This window comes from Semicossyphus pulcher, unplaced genomic scaffold (assembly GCF_022749685.1).
Source record: "Semicossyphus pulcher isolate SPU_LCO1_2020_fin unplaced genomic scaffold, fSemPul1.0.p SCAF_11, whole genome shotgun sequence".
NCBI classification, from domain to species: Eukaryota; Metazoa; Chordata; class Actinopteri; order Labriformes; family Labridae; genus Semicossyphus; species Semicossyphus pulcher.
In genome coordinates this window covers 30987860-31007601 of record NW_027211615.1, presented here as the reverse complement: position 1 = coordinate 31007601, position 19742 = coordinate 30987860, and the positions used below count along the sequence as shown (strand labels likewise).

The following is a 19742-nucleotide window of genomic DNA, read 5'->3' as shown; positions in this document are numbered from 1 at the left end:
TGTGTCAGTCGGGACATTTATTTAACAAACAAACTGAGAAACAAAAGTATTTGTGACCTCTTCATGTATTTATATTGTATGCATTTACATTATCATATTTTATTATATTATTATAAAGTAATTATTATTAAATTAAATATGTTTTATAATATATTTAAACGGGGTGATGCGGCTAGTAAATTTTTAGACACACACGTTAACATGGACATGCTGCTGTGGCTTTGTTGTGTGATCAGGTGGAACATGTGAGTTCAGGTGAGTGAGCAAGTCACGTCGTAGCGCAGGAAGCGGATGAGTCGGACAGGAAGTGGCAGTGTGTGGAGCATTTTGAGTCTTTGGACTCCAAGCAGACATCTGATCTTCAGCCTGCAGAGCTGCATCAGAGGATGGGGAGGAACTGAACACAGAGAGAGGACAGTTAAGAGGCCCTGCCACAGATCAGCTAGCCAATCAGATTGATGAAACATTAGAAACACATTAAAACATGATTTAATCTGCTGACATTATGGGTCATGTGAGCGCTGACATTATATGAGCAGGAAGTAGTGCATATAAACCTTTTTAGAAACTTAAACTCTTGGAACCTTTCCCTGGAACCCAGAACTCTTTTTTTAAGATGATTTTTTCCCCTTTTGTCTTTATTGAGAGAACAGCAGAAGAGAAACGTACATACATCATGCACCAAATGATCGGCAGACCAGGTGTTGAACCTGTCATCAGTGCTTCGAGGACTGTGGCCTCTGTACATGGGGCGCCTGCTCTACCAACTGAGCTAAACCAGCGTCTCAGGAACCCAGAACTCTTTACAAACTAAGTAGCTCCTCTGAGCTGAGAAACTTTCTGGGGGGCAGAAACAACTAGGAACAAAAAAGAATAACAATGGAACACCTTTGAGCCACCATGGAACAACCTGGACATACAATGGATTAACCTGAACCAAACTGGCACACACCGGAAAAAACCATGGAAGCCTAGTCTGGAACAAACTGGAGTAACCTCCATCTTGGTTTAGCACCCAGTGATGATTCAATTTCTAGTCATGACCTCAGCCCTGCCCTTGCAAAGTTCTGGTGCTCTCATTGATACTTTTGCCATAACCACTTTGTTCTTGTTCTCACCAGCCTTCAGTTTGATCTGCGCCCAGTCGCTGCACCTCTCCAGGACCTCCAGCAGGCGAGAGCAGAGTTGGACATGGCCGACGTAGTCGAGCAGCACAGAGATGATGGGACCAGCGACATAGGAGAATGATGAGCTGGAGACGGCCTCGCAGAACTAGAAAAAGATGGAGGACTGCCTCTATCCAACACATTCACAGGCACTGATTTGTCCTTAAATATTTCTGACTTACCTGAATGTGCTGCTTTGGCAGTGTGTCTCTGCTGGCCCGCATTTCTTCCATGGGACGGTGTGAGAGCTCGACAGCCAGATGTGGTTTTTGGCCGAACGGGCAGTTGAAGCAGGGCTGGGCATCACAGCCGTTGTCCAGCAGCAGTTTGAGCATGGCTAGATTCTCCATGTTGAGGAGGACTGCCGACGGGAACGAGGATGGCTGGGTGGAGATCTGTGCATTGGCGTCAGCCCCGTACTTCAGCAGCAGCATGGCCATTTTCATCCAGCCAAGCCGGACGGCGATGAGCAGAGGGTTGAAAACGTCCAGGTTGGGGTCAGCTCCGGCCTCCAGGAGCATCCCAGAGGCCTCTAGGTTCCCATTGTAAACAGAGAAGTAGAGAGCCGTGCTCCGTCGGTCCTCGTACATCCTGGAGCGTCCAATCGACAGCTTGGCATTCACATCGAAGCCAGACTGGATTAGCAGCTCCAAGATGTCATCCCTGTTCTTCTCTGCTGCGATGTGCAGAGGGCTGATGCCACTGTGCTGGATCCTGACCCTGCTGGTCACTGGGATCAGCATCATCACGATTCTAGAGAGCCAACAGGAATTATTGAGGGTCAAACAGATGCTGATTGTTTTTACTTTAGAGAGATCAAAGTTGTGATCTCAAACTTCTTTGGATTTTATTTCTGCATGCAATTATAGCTCAGACAGAAGTAAATACAAAATAATCAATGAACCTATAACACAGGTGAAACAGACCGGCTGTGGTTGTTCTGAACAGCCACATGAAGAGGCAGCAGGCCGGACTTCATGGGTCGGTTTGTGTCAGCCTTCAGAGCAAGCAGCATGTCCACAGCAGGAACATGGCCGTTCTTACAGGCTTCAAACAGGGGTGAGGCTCCATCTCCGGCCTGTCCGTTTATATCTGCACCTGAGAGACACAAACATCTCAACAGCACGTGAACAACAACAACATGGCCTAAACGATCATTACTGGACGGCTAACCCTTCTTGGCGAGCAGGTGCAGAATGTCAACCTGTCCGTGCTGTGCGGCTGTGAAGAACGGTGTGATGCCGTAGATGTTTTTAGTCTCTAGATCTACTCCAGCCTCCAGTAACATCCTGCAGAGCTCCAGGTGTCCGTGTCTGCAGGCTTCATGCAGAGCACTGAATCCCTGAACACTGCAACGGTTCACCTGAGCTCCACACCGCAGCAACAGATCAACGACGGCTGTGTTAGGACTCTCACAGGCTGAAAACAACAAGAAAGTCGAGTACGACAACAATAATGAGAACAACATCAACAACATAAAGACAAACAACAATGACATCAAAAACAACAGCAACAAAATCAACAACCACAACAATTACAACAACATTTAATACACCAAAGACAACAAAACAACATCAACGACATAAAGACAAACAACAACATCAAAAACAACATTACAACAACAACATCAACAACCCAAGATTAAGACTAAAACTGTCACACACACACCACAACACAAGTTAGCAACATATTAAGGTAATGGACACAGGTGTTAATATAGTCAGATCTGTCAATCAATCCGTTTATATTTATATATCTCCAAATCACAACAAAGTTATCTGAGGACTCTTTAAAAGCAGAGCAGGTGTCGAGAGTACTCGGTGTTATTAACAGAGACCGACATGAGGCAGAAACAATCAATCAATCAATCAAATTTTATTTGTATAGCGCCAAATCATAACCAGGGTTATCTCGAGACACTTTACAGAAAGAGCAGGTCTAGACCGACTCTTTGTTAAGTTATTTAAAGAGAGGCCCAACATCAATCCACCATGAGTAGCACTTAGCAATTCGGCACATTGGCAAGGAAAAACTTCCTTTTAACAGGCAGAAACCTCGAGCAGAACCAGACTCATGCTGAACAGCCATCTGCCTCGACTGGATGGGCCGAAAATGGGATAGAAGGAGATGCAGGATAGAGACAGGCAAAGAGAGCAACAACAACATATGTTCTTGTTACCACAACAACATATGTCCTTGTTACATGAACAACAAACACTTCCTTTAACAGGCAGAGGGTTAATGTTACATAACAGAATGTCCGTCAGTTATCTATGAAGCCCACCTCGACAGCCTCTGCGTTAATCTCATGATAACAGTGATATTATATTATTGTCTAATTGAGTTATTGAATACAGATGTATAAAGTCAGATCTAAGTATCTAATTTGTGATGTCAGCTTACCTACGAACAGCGGCGTCTCTCGGTCTTTGTTGGCAATGTTTGGGTCGGCTCCGTGCTTTAGGAGAAAGTTGACACAGGAAACGTTTCCTCGACCTGCCGCCAGCAGCACAGCTGTTTGATTCCTTAAACTGCATCTGTTCACTGAGTCAGGATAAGCTGAAACAGAAGTTCAAAGGTCAAACTCTTTAACTTTTTTATTTTTGCATTTTCATAACTTGTAAAACGCAGAAAATATAAAGTAGAAAGACAAGAAATGATAGAATCATGAAAACTGGTTGGATAAAAAGTAAGTGGGCTGCAGAAAACAAGTATCACATCCACAATAATTTACTATCAAAACATCAAACATTTTGTACAAGCTGCCTGGCAAGGTTAGGGATAGGTTGTGAAAGCAGCGATTACTCTGCTGAGGTCAGAGGTCAGATGGATGGAACAACAAAATGAAACATTGTAAAAAGAAACTGTGCGTGTTTTAATGTTCAGCTCAGTGTGCCAAGTACCCAGTGGCAATCAGAGGGTCCCCCCTACCTAGTGCTCCGGCGCTATGCTGAAGTCTTACACAGACTCAATATGCAATATTCAAGATTTCATGGACGCAAGCCGTGGCAATCAGCTAGGATACACACGTTGCATGCACATCACCAAGGCTAACATCGTTAACAATATGGCCACTCACACAACCACGCAAACAACTACGTGCTGCAACAGAATCCACAGCACACTCAACAATAGGAAACACCACCACAACCATACATGTGTTATTTGTTATTTTAACCCCTCCTTTTATCTCAAAGATCCTTGAGAAAGCAGTCGCTAATCAATTATGTGACTTTCTTCATAACAACAGTTTATTTGAGGACTTTCAGTCAGGATTTAGAGTCCACCACAGCACTGAGACAGCACTGAGAGTTTCAAATGATCTACTTCCTGCGTCAGACAGAGGACTTCTCTCTGTACTCGTCCTGTTAGATCTTCGTGCTGCGTTTCACACGATTGACTATCACACTGTTACAGGTTTGACCTTAGATAAAGGTGCGGGGTGCCAGTCACAGTCAAGTCTGAAAAATAATAAGAATAATCAATCAATCAGATCAATCACATTTTATTTGTATAGCGCCAAATCATAACCAAAGTTATCTCGAGACACTTTACAGACAGAGCAGGTCCAGACCGACTCTTTGTTAGTGAATAAATCACAAAAAATAGTTTTGTCAAACCATACAATCAGCAAGCAAACAGTAATTAAATTATTTCAGCCATACACAAAAAGTAAGACAGACCACAACTCAAAACAGCTTTCAAAATGGAATTACACAAGCAAATAAGCAAACAACAGCATATAGATGTGAGCGGGTTGTGTGTAAGTGTCCCACTGACTTTTCAACATGATCTGATGCCGAGGTAAAGCTGGCGGTCCTCTCCTCCACTGACCAACTACACACTGGCCTCTGAGACAGATTTTCTGGAGGTTGGTTTCAGACTTTATTTTGAAGGTAGCGATTGGATGATTGTGGGTGTTAACTGTGGGAGATACAGGTCACTACAACATCCTGTTACAGAGACTAGAACAGTTAATGTTCATTACAGGATCTGCATTAGGTTGTCTTCTACTTATTGATCAGATCGATCTTGTCAGGCCTGGACTAAAATGAGGACTCAGATGCAGAGGATATCACGTACAAGCACACTTTATTGATTTCAGATCCTCTTTGAAGAGTGACAAACAATTGGCTATGAAAAACTCACTAAAATAAACTAAGTCCTGGCAAGATAACTCACGGAAGATAAACTTCCTAATAAGGAAAATCTCCAATAAAAGGAGAGACAAAAAACACACTAGAAACAGGGGAGATCCTAAAACATAAATCGCTCCCGAAGGAGGAAAACAAAAGCTAGACTAAAAATCAAAACGCTCCCGAAGGAGGAAAACCAAAACTACTGATCAACGGGACAAAAGAAAAGGCTCACCTAAACAGGAGGCTCTACAACTATCTAATCAACGGGACAAAAGAAAAGGCTCACCGAAACAGGAGGCTCTACAACTATCTAATCAACGGGACAAAAGAAAAGGCTCACCTAAACAGGAGGCTCTACAACTATCTAATCAACGGGACAAAAGAAAAGGCTCACCTAAACAGGAGGCTCTACAACTATCTAATACTTATTAAACACAAAATCGCTCCAAAAGGGAGGAAAGAAAACAGTTTACAAAATAACACAAAATCGACGCTAACTAGAAAACTTTAACAAACAAAAAAATCACTCTCAAAGGAGGAAACAGAAAACAACTTACGTGGCGTAGCAAAAAACTCTTGGCAAAATCGACTATGACTGTGGAAAAGGGCTTGGGTGCACGGACAAGGACGAAACACTTTGGCAAAAGACAAAGGGGAGACGCAGACTATAAGCACATGAGGGAAATGGGGAACAGGTGGAAACAATCAGGGATCAGGGGAGACAATCAGACCGGTGACACATGAGGAAGGGCAAGTGACCTGAAACGAGAGGAGAGTTAGGTTTCAAAATAAAACAGGAAGTTACGAGACAAAAATCCAAGACAAGACAAACCTCACCGCGGTGTGACAGATCTCAGTTTGTTAATGTTCATGATGTGTCCTCTATGCAAACCAAAGTTAGTCATGGAGTTCCACAAGGTTCTGTGCTCGGACCGATTCTTTTTACCTTATATATGCTTCCTCTTGGTAACATCATGAGGAAACACTCCATTAATGTTCATTGTTATGCTGATGATACTCAATTATACTTATCAATGAAGCCAGACGAAACCAATCAGCTATCTAAACTAGAAGCATGCCTTAAGGACATAAAGATCTGGATGACTAGAAACTTTCTGCTACTTAATTCAGACAAACTGAAGTTATTGTGCTCGGCCCAAAACACCTTAGAGACTCTTTCTCTAATGATATAGCTGCCCTAGATGGCATCAGCCTGGCATCCAGCACTACTGTTAGGAATCTGGGAGTTCTGTTTGATCAGGATATGTCCTTCATCTCCCACATAAAACAAATATCAAGGACAGCCTTCTTTCATCTTCACAACAAACATCAGACACATCTTGTCTCAAAACGATGCAGAAAAACTAGTCCATGCATTCGTTACTTCCAGGTTGGATTATTGTAACTCGTTACTATCAGGCTGCCCTAATAAGTCACTAAAAACTCTGCAGCTGGTACAAAATGCTGCAGCACGTGTGCTGACAAGAACTAGGAAGAGAGATCACATCTCTCCTGTATTAGCCTCTCTGCACTGGCTTCCTGTAAAATCTAGAATAGAATTTAAAATCCTTCTTCTTACTTACAAAGCTCTTAATGGTCAGGCACCATCATATCTTAAAGAGCTCATAGTGCCATATTACCCCTCTAGAACATTGCGCTCCCAGGATGCAGGCCTGCTTGTGGTACCTAAAGTCTCTAAGAGTAGTGTTGGAGGTAGAGCCTTCAATTACCAGGCCCCCCTCCTCTGGAACAATCTACCAGTCAGGGTCCGGGAGGCAGACACCCTCTCTTCTTTTAAGAGTAGACTTAAAACTTTCCTCTTTGATAAAGCTTATAGTTAGGGCTGGCTCAGGCTGGGACCAGCCCAGAGTTATGCTGCTATAGGTTTAGACTGCCGGGGGGATCTGACACACTGAGCTCCTGTCTCTCCCAATTTTTTCTGTATACATCTGAATCAGAATCAGCTTTATTGGCCAGGTATGTACACATAAAAGGAATTTGACTGGTTTAAATTTACTCTCTATGTACAAACATTAAACATTAAATATTAACCCAAAAACTACAAGCCTACCTTAGACATTAAACATTGAATATTAAACTAATATGTACATGCTACAGGAGACAATAATGCAATGACGAGGAGTGCGTGCGCCACTCATTATTTTAATGCGCTATTAACGCACGCACGTTCTATTATTATGACCCCCCGCCTGCCCAGTAGTTTGAGAAATCAGGAAGCGATGCAGCCGCAATGTTGTGGATAGCGAGCAGAAACAAACCTCCGTGAGCAGAAATGGATAAAGAAAAGGGTCTTTTAAATGTTCAGCCTCAACGCCCTGCTCGATGGTTCTCTGGACAAGACAGAAGTTATTTGTATTTACTGTCGATGTGAACGGAGTCACCACCGGCAGTGTTTCCGCTACATACATTTTGCCGCTGCTTCACATTTCTGTGTAATTAAACGACTCCGCTCCAAATGAACGGTTGTTCGCCTGCTCTCCTTGTTGAGGAAGAGCACTGACACAGTAACAGGAGTCACAGGACACCAGGACACTCTCTGTCCGCACACAATCATATGCAGCTCTGTAACGCAATGTAAACACTCCTACTGTGTATCTCCGTATGTCCCCATTGTAAAAGCATTGATTGTCGCTGTTTATAAAGCTTATAAAAAGGTGCAGATGTCATTCGGTAACGATCGATTGTTTAGGTCATTAATAACGTCCCTCGTGCACACGCGGCTCACGGGCTGTGAGAACTGAATTGTGAGAGACAATATTTAAACCTTGTGACTTAATGAAACAGACTGCTGATGAAGACACAGCAGACAGACAGAGAGAGGGGGCGGGGCCAGCAGCTGTGCAGAGAGCAGAGGTGCAGGTGTGTTGGGGGACTGAAGCAAAGAGATCAGATTAAAGTAGTTTGTGAATTAAAACGTGAATTAAGGTGAAGCAGAGAGAACAATCACACTGTGGAAGGAAGAAATCAGCATCTAGAAAGAGTTTAATCCAGACTGAGTCAGTCTGCATGTGATGTGCTTCTCACAGGAATCACTGATATATGCGATGATTGCCATGTTCTGCTTTCAGCACACGTTTTGAGCGTGCAGAACCTTTGAGGTTATTCTGTAGGTGGACAGTATTTCTCATTGTTTAGAAATGTTGTAATAATAATAAACACACATTTGCATAAAGGAAGCATATTTGTCCATTCCCATGTTGATAAGAGGATTAAAAACTTTAAAAAAATATATCTCTTTCAGGTACATTTACAACAGGTAAAAAATGATTAATTTGCGATTAATCACAAGTTAACTATAGACAACCATGCGATTAATCGCGATTAAATATTTTAATCGACTGACAGCCCTAGTAGTTACAGATGGGTTCATTCACATGATGTAGATGCTACAGTATTTATAGTAAAAAAAGAGTGCATAGAGTCATGTCAGACGAGGATGATATTAACGTGATTAAAAGGTGTGCACATAAAATGAGATGGATCTTATTTACAGGTACAGTGGATGTTGGTTTTGCATAGAGCTTGTTCTGATGCTCTGTGACTGTTAAGTGTTCATCAGAGTGACAGCCTGTCTCTAACCCTGACAGTTTGTGTCCAGGGTGTGAGGGGTCTGCAGTGATGTTACGGAGCCCTGGATGGAGGGCAGGTCCGTGCCATTGATCCTCTCTGCAGACCTGATTGTCCGTTGTAGTCTGTTTTTGTCCTGTTTGGTGGCAGATCCAAACCAAACAGTGATGGAAGTACACAGAACAGACCCAATGATGGTGGTGTAGAATATGATCAGCAGCTCCTGAGGCAGGTCGAACTTCCTGAGCTGACACAGGAAGTACATCCTCTGCTGGGCCTTTTTCTTGATGGTGTCTATGTACAGTGATAAACTGAGGTTCTCCTCATTGGCACCAATCTGACAGCTTTTCCCTTACCATTGACAACTCCTCAGTTTCTCCCTCAGGTTAAGACTCTGGGTGTCATCCTCGACAGCACACTATCATTCCAAGCTCACATCAGTAATGTCACTCGGTCTGCATACTTCCATCTATGTAACATTAATCGCCTCCGCTCATCCCTCACACCCAGCAGCACCTCCATTCTCATACACACCCTGTTTACATCCCGCACTGATTACTGCAATTCCCCTCTCTTCAGTCATCCTCTCAAGTCCCTCAATAAACTTTTACTGGTCCAGAACTCTGCCGCTCACCAGAACCCCCTCCATTAATCACATCTCTTGTGTCCTTCAGCAGCTTCATTGATTCTGCTCCTCACTTTTAAGGCCATCCATAATCTCGCTCTTCTGTATCTCTCTGAACTCCTGCACATCAACACACCCACCCGCACTCTCAGGTCTTCTTCCATTCACGTCACTGCATTACTCGCCCGCCTGACCACCATGGGGTCTAGAGCCTTCAGGGCTAGGGCCTGCAGTCATTTAATCCTGTGATGGAGGGTTTCTTGGCTTTTTTTCAGCTTCTCAGTGTAGCTCCTCTTGATCTACCCTGACTGCCTTTAACACTGTGTTTCTGGATCTGCTTGCACAGAACCACATCTCCACTTCTGTAGGCCTCCTCCTTAGCCTGACGTAGCCTCCTCAGTTTTTGAACCATGGTTTATTGTTGTCGTACGTGCAGAAGGTTTTGGTCTACTCACACTTGTCCTCACAAAAGGTAGCGATGCCACAGTGTCAATGACTTCATCCAGGTCTCTGGCTGCAGCTTCAAAAACACTCCAATCCGTGCAGTCAAAGCCTGTAACTCCAGGGCTGAGGTTTGCTCTGTTAAACTCCCAAGAATGATGAGCAGAGAGTCTGGATGTTTTTGATCTGGTCAGCAAGGTTTCGTAATGCTTCAGTTACACAGGCCTGAGGTGGGAAGGCTCCCATCCCCAGTTCTCGCTGCATTAGTCCTTCCACTGAAATTATCCCGAATTTGCCCCATGGGGATCAATAAAGGATTATCTTATCTTAATTATAGCTGGTCCAAATACTCCCACAATTGAGGCATCTCCTTCCCAACTTAGCACAGACGAACTTGTTTCCTTTTTTAATTCCACTTGCACTTCCATTCTTGACTACACTGCTCCACTTAAGTTAAAAAACCCCAAAACTAAAATCCCTGCCTTGGCCGAATGACTCCACTTGAGCCCTAAGGAGGAGCTGCAGAAAAGCTGATTGCAAATGGAAACAGGATAAACTCCAAATTTCATACAATATTCTAAATTCCCTTCCAGACCTTTCTCAATCTCAGACGCTTTCTTAACTAAATCACAAGACTCAGCCCATTTCAACTGTTTTGAGCCCATCTCATTAGCCTCACGAAGAGAGACTGTTTTTAAAATGAAGTCTGTCTCATGTCCTCTTGATATTGTCCCTACCCATTTCCTAAAGGATGCCTTTGATATTATTGGCCCAAGTATCCTGTCAACCATTAACAGCTCTCTGTCAACTGGCACTGTGCCATCCTGCTTTAAGCATGCAATAGTGCAACCTCTCTTAAAAAAACCCAACCTGGACCCCATAGCACTTTCCAATTTAACATGTGAGGTATCACAAGGTTCCATCCTAGGCCCTTTTATTTTCATATCTACATGCTCCCTTTAGGTCAAATCATCCAGAAGCACGACCTGTCATACCGCTTCTACGCTGACGACACTCAGCTCTATCTCCCCATTAAACCCAACAATCCGTCAGATGTCACTTCTCTTAAAACTGCTTTGAAGACATAAAAACTTGGATGGCCCAAAACTTCCTACAACTAAACGAAAGCAAAACTGAAGCTGTGCTATTTGGCCCCCAAAATTCCATCAAACTGGTCTCCAATAACTTAGGTCACCTGTCCTCTAACATCAAAACCCAAGCTAAAAACCTTGGAATTATTTTCGACACTGCTTTTTTATTTGACCCCCAGGTAAAGGTACTTGTGAAATCCAGTTTCTTTCAGCTCAGAGCCATTTCAAAGTTAAAAACCATCCTCTCCTTCAGTGACTTAGAAGGCCCCTTGACTGTGGAATAGCCTTCCATCCTCGATCAGGTCTGCCCCCTCTGTTGAGTCTTTATAGGCTCGCCTCAAAACATACTTGTATATACTAGCTTTTGAATCCCCTGGTCCTGAATAGGCCCCCTGTTTAAATTGTTGTTGTGTTTCACTTGTTCAGTCTCATTGCTAATTTTCTTCCTATGTATTGCTTCTTTTATGCTTTGTACAGCACTTTTGGTCAGCTGCTGCTGTTTTAAAATGTGCTTTAGAAATACATTGACTTGACTTGTCCGACCAGAACAAAGGAGAACTCCTGCGGTGAATTAAACGGTTTACAGTCCAGAAAAAGAGTCTCCAAGTGAAGTCTGCATGACTTCTTCAACACTGTGACATCTGTACACCCACCTTCATTAAAAAAGAAGCAGGTTCCACTTTTCCCCTTCCCCTTGTTTTTCCCAAAAAGCTCCATTTCGCAGTGCGCTTGGTACAGCTGGAAGCCCTCTAGATGTAATGAGCTGTCCGGGATGTTTTTACTGAGCCAGCTCAGTGAAACACAAGGCGGATCTGCAAAAGTCTGTGTTTGTTGAGTTGAGGAGCAGTAGTTCGTCCCTCTTGTTGGCCAGAGGTCTGTGTCTCCAGCTAATCCCAGCTAATGGATTTATATTATATTAATGCATCTTATTAACTCTGTATCTTCTGGTCTCATTCACGTTACTAACCACATATCTTCCTGGGAGTTCTTCAGCTCCCATGTCTCATAGGTTCCTGGGGATCGTTGCTGCAGACCACCAGCTGCTGTGGACCTGCTTGACACAGTGGTGACCCAATCCCTAAGCCAGTACTACCTACCCTACCACATGGCTTTTAATGGCCCCCACAACTCAAACTTGTAGTTAGATGGGCAGCGAGAAGCAGCACATCAGCAGGGTTATCAAGTGGGCACCTCCCTTCACTGGTGTTTTGTCAGGTTAGGCCCACGACACCTCGGGGAGGCTCAACAGTTAGCTCTGGCGTCCCAGAGCCACCCCCCTCCATGCTAGCTCTCACCGCCTATCAAACCTTTGTACTATCAAATCCTTACGTAAACAATGCAACTATTCCTGGTGCCAATGTTATGTACAAAAAAGAAACAGTATAGAAGAAGGATTACTGTTACATTTGTTTTGGCCCCCAACTGTCATTATTACTCCTCATCCAAATCCACTGACTTGTTTTAACTGTTTCGTCTGACATCTCCATTACTGCCTTTCACAGACTCTGTCCATATAGATGGTTGATGGTGCTATGAACCCTCTGCATCCCACTTCTACAGGACTAACCCTAACCTTCCACCTCGCTGTTCAGCTTCTGCTGCCAAACCTGCATCCAAGCTTTTTCCTTTCAGACCCTTCCTCCACTGAGTCCTCCCAGCACACCGTCAGTTCTATGAAATAAACTCTCCTCTGACTTGTAGACCACAACACCATGTCAGGCCTCAAGTTAGAGCAAACTATCTCCTGTGGAATAACAAGTCCTTCTCCCAAGTCTATCTGCATCTCCCAATCATTATCACCCTTTAGCTGGCCTGACTCTAGTCTGCTTAAACCCCTACCTCCTCTACATTTCTCCCCCTCACGGACAAATTGAATGGCTGCACTCTTTTCCTGATTGCATCCTGAATTCACCTGTCGCTTTCTACCTTCAATCCCTGCCGCTAAACTTTTTAAAACCTGGTTATGTGTCTATGTGTACCGACCCTGTGACAGACTAATCTTACAACCTGACAGAATATGCCTCAAGCTGTCTGTCTCCGAACACGATGGGCACGACGGGTCCCCCTCTACCCAACATTTTAGGTTCTGGGGTGATGGCAGCACATCGTAAGTAGCACCTATCAGGAACTTGGTCTGACTATCCTCCACACTCCACAGGTCCCTCCAGCTGAGCTTCCTCTTCTCTACACTCTCTCAGTTCATCCACTGTCCCTTCTTAGCCTGAGCCACAGCCTTTGTACACCTTCCACCTTCCTCTTGTTGGCGTACCTGCTCCACTACCAGCTTCCTTCCTTCTCTGGGACTTGCTTTGTTCCACATCGGTTTACGCGAGCCAAGCCCCAAGCCCCCCAGCCTTGCTGCACATTGCCTACAGTCTCTGTATGCCTCAGAGCTGCCTGCTTCCTGTTCTGCTTGTCTTGGTTTCCATTTCCTCCCTCTTGTTGGATTTGGGACCAAATTACTGACTACCATGTCTTTGCTCCCTAAAAACAACAATTCTGTCCTGGCCTTTCGACACTTAAACTCCTCTGTTCAGCTAGTTATTGGAAGCTGGAGTATGCCTTTCCCGTACAACCCCACACTACTGAGACAACGAGGAACTCCAAGCCATTTCCTAATATACAAATTAGCCAACCTCTCTAGCCTTTCCACCTTTGATATCGGTATTTCTTAAACTGACAGTGGTGAAATCAGTCTAGGGAATAGTCCGAACTGCAAACACCATAACTTTAGCTTGCCTGGCAGGCCTGGCTTCTCTACGGCCCGCTTGGATTCTTTCACCATTTCACCAAGAGATGTGCAAGAGGAAAGTTGGCTGGGATGCAAAGATACCCCTCAAGTAGGATACAGTCCCATATCCAAATTCACTTGCATCGGAAAAGTGATGCATCGGTGCATGCTTGAGTTGACCAAATCCATAGGGCTTGATACATTGATTTACCTTTAGGTCTGACATCCAATGTGACCATTGCTGTCAGAAGGCTGAGTTAGAGAACGTTTTCAACCACGTAAACCTTGCTTTCATGCTTGGAAAATCTCAAGTGGCACCGCCACAACAAAGTATCATCCCCAGACTCAAACTTACAGCTGCCGTATTGGCAGTTGGAGTGGACAAGATACTCAGGACAGAGTTGCAGCTTGATTCGACACCATCGGTTTTCTGGACTGACAGTATTACCGTGTTAAAGTATATGGCAAATGAAACCAAAAGATTTCATACATTTGTTGCAAACAGAGTGGCTGTGGTACGTGAGGAAACGGGTGTTTCTCAATGGAGGTACATGGGGACTAAGTTGAATCCTGCTGAAGAGGCAGAAGACTGGACAAAATCCAGCACACTCCAACTGGTCATTGCAGTGGATGACCCAGAGGTCAAAAGAGAAGTTCTGGTTAATGCATCCATCTGCAAGGAATCAGAGTGTGCTACCAACAGGTTGTTGCACTATTTTTCAGACTGGACCAAACTGAAGGTATCTGTTGCCTGGTTCATCAAGTTAAAGGAGGTACTTGTGGAACTAAGAAGACAGAGAAAATCTATTCAAGCCGCTCTCAGCAAGAAGAAGTCCAGTACACAGTTACACAGAGTTGGAGAAAAGATGGGAGAAAGCAGATCCAAGATAAAGACCTATGCAGGTGGCTAAAGGTAGAACATTGGAATATTGGATAGTCACTACAGTTGTTGTTGTTGTTGTTGTTGTTGTTGTTGCTCTCTTTGCCTGTCTCTATCCTGCATCTCCTTCTATCCCTCTCTCGGCCCTTCCAGTCAAGGCAGACGTCTGTTCAACATGAGTCTGGTTCTGCTCGAGGTTTCTGCCTATTAAAGGAAGTTTTAGTGCTCCTCATGGTGGATTCAGGTTGGGTCTCTCTCTAAATTAATTGATTGATTTAATGTGCTGGTAGAGATGAAATGTTTGTTTATGATCAAAAGTTGCCTGATGATTGAGTGTGACGTTTCAATTTGGTCCATTGAGACTCCTGAGGGAAACTGTAAGAATCAAGAAGACATGCTGGACTTTACTGAACTCACTATTTATGAGGTCTAACAATCCCTTGTTCACGTCAGTCCTCAGATATAGCTTCACCATAACATTTATTATAAGTGTTCCTCACCGCTGATCAGGATGCTGACTGACTGCAGCTGTCCGTAATAAGCAGCTTCATGAAGAGCAATCCAGCCTTCCTCGTCTGGCTCCGTCAGACTGCTGCACCTCTGTTGGACCAAATCCATCAGAGCGTCCGTATCCCCGTTTACAATCAGAGACGTCACAGGGCTGAACTCCCTTAGACAAAAACACACAAACAGGTTCTACAAGGAACAGGAAGTGGGACTGAAAACAACAGGAAGCTGTAAACGGTCAGGGGGCAAACTTTCTATGCATAGATATCCAGATGGTTTGTCACAAAGGTGTGAAACAAAACGTGTTGACGTGTGTGAACGAGCTTATCATGACAAGACTCCAGAAACAAAGTGCACCAGCTGGGCGTACATCTGAGTGTAACGTTTCATCCGACATAGAGCGTGAGTTAAAACAAACTTTAAGTTACGCCCTGTGCACCAGGTAGACTGACGCCAGGTGTATCTTTAACACCTAGGATGGAGCAGGCATAAGTTTAGAAAGTCAGACTTTAATCCAGAAAACTAACTGTAAAAGTAACGTTACAAAAAACACAGTGGCAGCGAATCATGTTTAGAGGATGATTAATGAAAGGGCGTTAAGACGAGAGAGAAACAGCTGTGATCGGATCAACAGACACATTTCAGACTGACTCACCTGCTGAAGACTTTGGACAGGTGGATCTGGACTGACTCACCTGCTGAAGACTTTGGACAGGTGGATCTGGACTGACTCACCGGCTGAAGACTTTGGACAGGTGGATCTGGACTGACTCACCTGCTGAAGACTTTGGACAGGTGGATCTGGACTGACTCACCGGCTGAAGACTTTGGACAGGTGGATCTGGACTGACTCACCGGCTGAAGACTTTGGACAGGTGGATCTGGACTGACTCACCGGCTGAAGACTTTGGACAGGTGGATCTGGACTGACTCACCTGCTGAAGACTTTGGACAGGTGGATCTGGACTGACTCACCGGCTGAAGACTTTGGACAGGTGGATCTGGACTGACTCACCTGCTGAAGACTTTGGACAGGTGGATCTGGGCTGACTCACCGGCTGAAGACTTTGGACAGGTGGATCTGGACTGACTCACCGGCTGAAGACTTTGGACAGGTGGATCTGGACTGACTCACCTGCTGAAGACTTTGGACAGGTGGATCTGGGCTGACTCACCGGCTGAAGACTTTGGACAGGTGGATCTGGACTGACTCACCTGCTGAAGACTTTGGACAGGTGGATCTGGACTGACTCACCAGCTGAAGACTTTGGACAGGTGGATCTGGACTGACTCACCGGCTGAAGACTTTGGACAGGTGGATCTGGACTGACTCACCTGCTGAAGACTTTGGACAGGTAGATCTGGACTGTGTGACGACCCCACCTTGTGGTTGCTTGTTGGCTGTTTGCTCTCTGTGTTTCAGATGTCAGTGGGTGTGGTCCCATTGTCACGATTGGGAACACCTGGGCCCGGTGTTCCCAGTCCTACTTAAGCGCCCCTCACTCTGTCTTGGACGGGAGATGGAGAACTGTCTGCTCCCCACGAGGCCCCGCTCTTTAATCTTGTGTTGTTTCATATTTCCACACAACACCCCACACCTCATAACCTCACTCATGCACACACACAGGCACCACTGACTTAGTGACTCCCACACCTCATCATGTCGGTTCATTTGATCAGTTTGTGTTTAGTTACAATAAAGTAATTATTGTTTTGAAGTAACGTTCTTTGTCATCGGTTCTGAACCGGCCATGTCACCTGTTGAAGACTTTGGACAGGTGGATCTGGACTGACTCACCTGCTGAAGACTTTGGACAGGTGGATCTGGACTGACTCACCGGCTGAAGACTTTGGACAGGTGGATCTGGACTGACTCACCTGCTGAAGACTTTGGACAGGTGGATCTGGACTGACTCACCGGCTGAAGACTTTGGACAGGTGGATCTGGACTGACTCACCGGCTGAAGACTTTGGACAGTTGGATCTGGACTGACTCACCGGCTGAAGACTTTGGACAGGTGGATCTGGACTGACTCACCTGCTGAAGACTTTGGACAGGTGGATCTGGACTGACTCACCTGCTGAAGACTTTGGACAGGTGGATCTGGGCTGACTCACCGGCTGAAGACTTTGGACAGGTGGATCTGGACTGACTCACCGGCTGAAGACTTTGGACAGGTGGATCTGGACTGACTCACCGGCTGAAGACTTTGGACAGGTGGATCTGGGCTGACTCACCGGCTGAAGACTTTGGACAGGTGGATCTGGACTGACTCACCTGCTGAAGACTTTGGACAGGTGGATCTGGACTGACTCACCGGCTGAAGACTTTGGACAGGTGGATCTGGACTGACTCACCGGCTGAAGACTTTGGACAGGTGGATCTGGACTGACTCACCGGCTGAAGACTTTGGACAGGTGGATCTGGGCTGACTCACCGGCTGAAGACTTTGGACAGGTGGATCTGGACTGACTCACCTGCTGAAGACTTTGGACAGGTGGATCTGGACTGACTCACCGGCTGAAGACTTTGGACAGGTGGATCTGGACTGACTCACCGGCTGAAGACTTTGGACAGGTGGATCTGGGCTGACTCACCGGCTGAAGACTTTGGACAGGTGGATCTGGACTGACTCACCGGCTGAAGACTTTGGACAGGTGGATCTGGACTGACTCACCGGCTGAAGACTTTGGACAGGTGGATCTGGACTGACTCACCTGCTGAAGACTTTGGACAGGTGGATCTGGACTGACTCACCGGCTGAAGACTTTGGACAGGTGGATCTGGGCTGACTCACCGGCTGAAGACTTTGGACAGGTGGATCTGGACTGACTCACCGGCTGAAGACTTTGGACAGGTGGATCTGGGCTGACTCACCGGCTGAAGACTTTGGACAGGTGGATCTGGACTGACTCACCGGCTGAAGACTTTGGACAGGTGGATCTGGACTGACTCACCGGCTGAAGACTTTGGACAGGTGGATCTGGACTGACTCACCGGCTGAAGACTTTGGACAGGTGGATCTGGACTGACTCACCTGCTGAAGACTTTGGACAGGTAGATCTGGACTGTGTGACGACCCCACCTTGTGGTTGCTTGTTGGCTGTTTGCTCTCTGTGTTTCAGATGTCAGTGGGTGTGGTCCCATTGTCACGATTGGGAACACCTGGGCCCGGTGTTCCCAGTCCTACTTAAGCGCCCCTCACTCTGTCTTGGACGGGAGATGGAGAACTGTCTGCTCCCCACGAGGCCCCGCTCTTTAATCTTGTGTTGTTTCATATTTCCACACAACACCCCACACCTCATAACCTCACTCATGCACACACACAGGCACCACTGACTTAGTGACTCCCACACCTCATCATGTCGTTCATTTGATCAGTTTGTGTTTAGTTACAATAAAGTAATTATTGTTTTGAAGTAACGTTCTTTGTCATCGGTTCTGAACCGGCCATGTCACCTGTTGAAGACTTTGGACAGGTAGATCTGGATGACTCACCTGTTGAAGACTTTGGACAGGTAGATCTGGATGACTCACCTGTTGAAGACTTTGGACAGGTAGATCTGGATGACTCACCTGCTGAAGGCTTTGTAGAGGAACAGGGACAGGCCTGATGGGGGGTTTGCACAGTTGGGGACCTGTGGGGGGTTTGGGGGTGAAGGCTGAGATGAGGGGGCACAGTACAGGTGCCTGGAGGGGTCAAAGTGTCTCTGGATGGGATTAAGGTTTGTTTGAGCAGGTGCAGCAAGGGCGGGCGGGGCTGAGGACGGCGATGATGAGGTCTGATCACAGCGGGGAGGAAGGTGTCTGTCAGAGATGCTTCTTTCTACAGCGATGTGTAGCAGCTCCTCATCAGTCAGGTGACTGTATACACTGAAGTCATCCAGGTTCCCCTGCTTGGCAGCCATGTTGGATCTAACAGGCAGACAACCAAACTTCTCTGTTTCCAAAAGTGAATTTTTTCCAGTCGTTACATGCTCTTATATGTTTGCTGTTCATGTAAAGTCGAGGCATCGTCTGATGGAGTTACAGTTTCTCTGTCTCTGTTTGATATTCAGACGCAGGGTTTCACATCTACAGTCACGGGGTGAATATCAGCTGTGGATATAAACAGGTCTAAATTTGTCTGAACCTGCTGCCTAATGTGAGTCATGCAGGTCAGCGGTGTTGCTTTTCTGTGTCCTGAAGCCAAATGATGATCCAACTGAAACGTAAACACATCTTGACTCAGGTCTATCACATTTGGATGATCATACCTCCTTTAAAAGGCGTCATAAGCTCTGCTATAAATAGATGCATTTTGATCCCAGTGAAATACAGTAGGTCCTGTGGGCGTCCAGGTCAGATGGGCAGCAAAAAAAATTCAACTAAAAGGCTCATATAAAGTCACAGACAGGAAATGTTAAAACAACACCACCACACAAAATACACAGAGGTATCAGGGGCCACAGAGAATCCTGGGTAATAATGGCTGTGGTTTGTTTCAGACGTCATGAGTCATTCTAGTTTAGTTATGTTGTTGTTTGGTATTTTGGTGTTTTGATATTATTTCCGGTTTTCCTCTGTCACTTTG

The 19742-nt window shown here is 45.4% G+C and overlaps 1 pseudogene; it reads right to left on the bottom strand.

The window, feature by feature from the left end:
* Positions 1-206: 206 nt before the first annotated feature.
* Positions 207-19077, bottom strand: LOC138585086 (ankyrin repeat and SOCS box protein 2-like; annotated as a pseudogene).
* Positions 19078-19742: the final 665 nt, after the last annotated feature.